Consider the following 4,339-nt stretch of genomic DNA (forward strand, 5'->3'; position numbering starts at 1 on the left):
CGGGGCTCCCCCAGACAATCATGATTTAAGTAGATGCGATTTCCTGCATTCTGGTGTATTTTAGCGGGTTGTTAAGTATGTACATTTACCTACATTTGTAAACACTTGATTCAATAATTATTTTAGAGAACAACTTAATTATTTTAGAGAACAACTAGAAGAAGCCTAACCAACAAGTTCAAGTTGTGTTTATTTATTATACTTTGAGGGGGACTGCCACATGGCCACCATTTTAAATGTATGATTCAACTGGTACTATATGTTGGTGATCCCAGCACCTACCACACCAAAGTTCAGCTCAATATGTCTGAAAATAGTTCAGTTTTTATTTAGTTTGTATTTGGGCGGCTGTGGCTGAGTGGTTAGAGCAGTCGTCCTCCAATGCGAGAGCTCGGGGTTTGAATCCACCAGCAGTCACATGCCGAAGTGTCTGGGGGCAAGACACTGAACCCCTCGTTGCCTCTGATGTGTGTCCCATCGGTGTATGAATGTTATAAAACACCGATTAGTCTCTTTAGAATGATTTGTTCAATTAGCTTTGTAGTGATCTAGTAGAGTGCTGTATTAATGGGTAAATGTAGTGTAAAGTGCTTTGAGTATCTGGATCATATAGAAAAGTGCTAAATAAGTACAGTCCATTTACCTTTACCATTTATCATATGCAAGGTTAACACAAGGTTAACAGCACAATGAAATGCTCAGGATGAGAAGAACCAATTTGACTCGCTAAAACAAAAAAGAACAAACAACAAATACTAAATCATGCAATAAGGGTACATAATTAAAGAACCAAAAAGTGATAGATGATAAGATAGAAAGGCACTATATAAGTACAGTCCATTTACCATTCAATTAACATTTACTACACAGCTTGTGTGACAGGTTATTGCACAGGTAGTGACATTGAGACTGAATTACAATGGTAAGGTAAATACATGGATACTGTATTCATACATGATACAGCCTAGTATCAGCCTAGATACAGCCTACATAGTACATCAGCAATAAACAATAAAGACATTAGGTGTCACAAGCTAATATTAGTTATATTAGTTGTCACAGATGTAGCTTGGTGCAATGTTATTGCCAATTATTCAGTGTTATTTATTGAGAGTTCAGTAAATGGTAAATGGATTGTACTTATATAGCGCCCTTCTATCTTATTTCAAGATACTCAAAGTGCTTTACACTACAATCTGTACCTCATTTACCCATTCATACAGCACTCTACTAGATCTATACAAAGATAATTGAACAAATCATTCTGAAGAGACTAATCAGAGCTTTAGATCACATTCATACACTGATGGGACACACATCAGAGGCTATGAGGGGGTTCAGTGTCTTGCCCAGGGACACTTGGACATGTGACTGCTGGTGGATTCGAACCCCCAACTCTGGAGGATGTCTGCTCTAACCACTCAGCCACAGCTGCCCCCTGTAATCTGACAGTTTGTGGATAATAGCTGTCCTTTAGTCTTTTTGTATGTGATGACAGACTCCTGTATCGTCTGCCTGAGAGTAGTAGATGGAAGAGTCTTTGTGCTGGGTGGGTGTGGTCCTTAATGATGCTGCGTGCTTTATGCAGACATCGGCTGTGGTAGATGTCCTAGATGGTGTCCTGGACAGCTCTCCTTGTAGGGGCGTAGGTGCCTCTCCAGTAAGGGGCGGCTGTGGCTGAGTGGTTAGAGCAGTCGTCCTCCACTGTGAGAGTTGGGGATTTGAATCCACCAGCTGAAGTGTCCCTGGGCAAGATACTGAACCCCTCATAGCCTCTGATGTGTGTCCCATCAGTGTATGAATGTGATCTAAAGCTCTGATTAGTCTCATTAGAATGATTTGTTCAATTAGCTTTGTAGAGATATATTAGAGTGCTGTGTGAATGGGTAAATGAGGACACAGATTGTAATGTAAAGCGCTTTGAGTGTCTTGAAATAAGATAGAAAGGCGCTATATAAGTACAGTCCATTTACCATTTACCATTTACCATTCCTTGTGTGAATAAAGCACACTCTGCTTCTCTTAAGCTGTCCTCAAGCTGTTCATGGCGGCTGGTTTTAGGCTCCTGCCCGAGCATGACAGCCTGGTTGACTTGGCACTCACTCCCACCACTCGCACCTGCTCCAGTATCTCCATTGCCACTTCCTTGATGTGCTTCAATTCTCGGTTGTTTAGTTGCACATTGAGAAGATTTTTCTTTAATGAAAGTAAAATGGGCTGTCCAACAATGTTCAGTCAGATCATCTGGACAGTTTCTTTGTTGAGACATTTCGTCCTTCATCCAAAGGACTTCATCAATCCGAGGAGCCACAAACAAACTGAATCCCACAAGTGGCACACTCCCATAGTTGACCAACCAGTTTGCTGGTGATAACTGAACTGATGACCTGACTGAAATTTGTTGGATTTTTTACCTGGATTATTGAGCATGAACTTTGAATTATACAGTCTTTTTGACATTTTGAGCACTGTTATTTTGACAAATTGGCGCCATTGTTTTGATACATGATGTAGTAACGTGATTACCCATCAAACATTTCTCTCATATTTTATATAAATAATGAACATTTTCTTAATGATACACTTAAACTGTTGAACTGATTTGCAGTTTAGTTGTGCTGTTTAATTATATTATTGAGTTTTTAATTAAATTGCCCATGACTGAAATATTAGAAGATTTTTTTCAAGGGTAGAAGTGGAAATGCTTACTTGAAGGGGCAGCTCTTATGTGATATTGTGTTATAATTATTTTCAGTTTACATAACCAATATAGGTTTTATTCATTCAAGGCAGTCATATTTGTTAATAACTTTATTATTAGCAAGCCTGAGAGTTATCATTCCAAACATCTAAAAAAGTTAAATCTGGTCCTCTGGACATTCAGAAAAACAAAACAAAGCAAATCAACAACAAAAAAAATAAATAATGTAGAAACGTTTCGTCTCTCATCCGAGAGACTTCCTCAGTCTGAGGTGCTGTATTCAGCTCAGTCTCTTAAATAGCACCATCTCAGAGTGGATCAATCAGTTTGCTGCTGACAATCAAAACCAGCTGCTCACATGATCAAGAAGGACCATCAGCCTAACAATGGATCATTAGCACACTGATGGCTGTTTACTATTCACAGAGGGCTGAGTGATACTAGCAATAACAGCATTGTAAGAGGGGGACAGTTGAACTCGGAGGCCTCCACCCCTGTTTAATGATGGACGATTTTTCACAAAGATGGCCTCCTTTACTTCTCTCTCAAACCATAGTTCCTCTCTCTCCAGGATGTGAACATCTTCATCCCTGAAAGAGTGACCGCTGGCCTGGAGATGAGTGTAGACCGCAGAATCCTGCCCTGATGTTGTTGATCTTCTGTGCTGGGCCATCCTTTTGGCCAGTGGCTGTTTAGTTTCCCTGATGTAAGACTGATCACAGCCCTCCTGACACTGAACATCATACACAATATTTCTGTTTGTGCCAGGGGACTGGTTGTTTGGGATGAACCAGTCTTTGCTGTAATGTATTTTGGGGTTTAAAAGCCACTGGGACGTTATGTTTAGAAAATAAACATCTCAATTTCTCTGATACTCCCTCAACATATGGAATGACCACTGGTCTGGGTCTGGGTTCCTCCTTTTCACCTGATGGCTGACTGGAGTCCTGTTTGGGTTTCTTCTCTGTTTTCAGGAAGGCCCAGTTAGGATATTCACATTGCTCTAGAGACGCCTGTCTTGTGTAGGATTTCTCCTTCTGCCTGGCTCCTGGGTTAGTGGGGACGCTGTCTGCTCTGTGATACAGAGTCCTAATGACTCCTAACTTGTGCTCCAAAGGGTGATGGGAGACAAACTGCAAATACTGGTCTGTGTGGGTGGGTTTGCAGTACATCTCAGTTTGCAAATGTCCTTTTTCAGAAACTGAGACCTCACAGACCAAGAAAGCCAACCTGCCATTTTTTACATCTTCTCGTGTGAACTTGATGTATTTATCTACACAGTTGATGTGGTCAGTAAAATGTTGGACTTCCTGAGATTTAATTTTAATCCAGGTGTCGTCAACATACCTGAACCAATGACTTGGTGGTGTCCCTGAAAAGGACGTCAAGGCTCTCTTTTCTACCTCCTCCATGTACAGGTTGGCAACAATAGGAGAAACTGGAGACCCCATAGCACACCCATGTTTCTGCCTACAATATTGCTCCCCATATGTGAATTAGGTTGACTGCAGGCACAGTTTCAAGAGTTGACACAGTTGTTCTGTGGAAAGCGTGGTCCTGCTGTAACGAACCACCTAACTGTTGGACCAAAATCACCACACAAAAAGTCAAAATTAAATTATATTAATTTTCAAGGTG

This window comes from Nematolebias whitei, chromosome 11 (genome assembly GCF_014905685.2).
Source record: "Nematolebias whitei isolate Nwh7 chromosome 11, NemWhi1, whole genome shotgun sequence".
In the NCBI taxonomy this organism is placed as follows: Eukaryota; Metazoa; Chordata; class Actinopteri; order Cyprinodontiformes; family Rivulidae; genus Nematolebias; species Nematolebias whitei.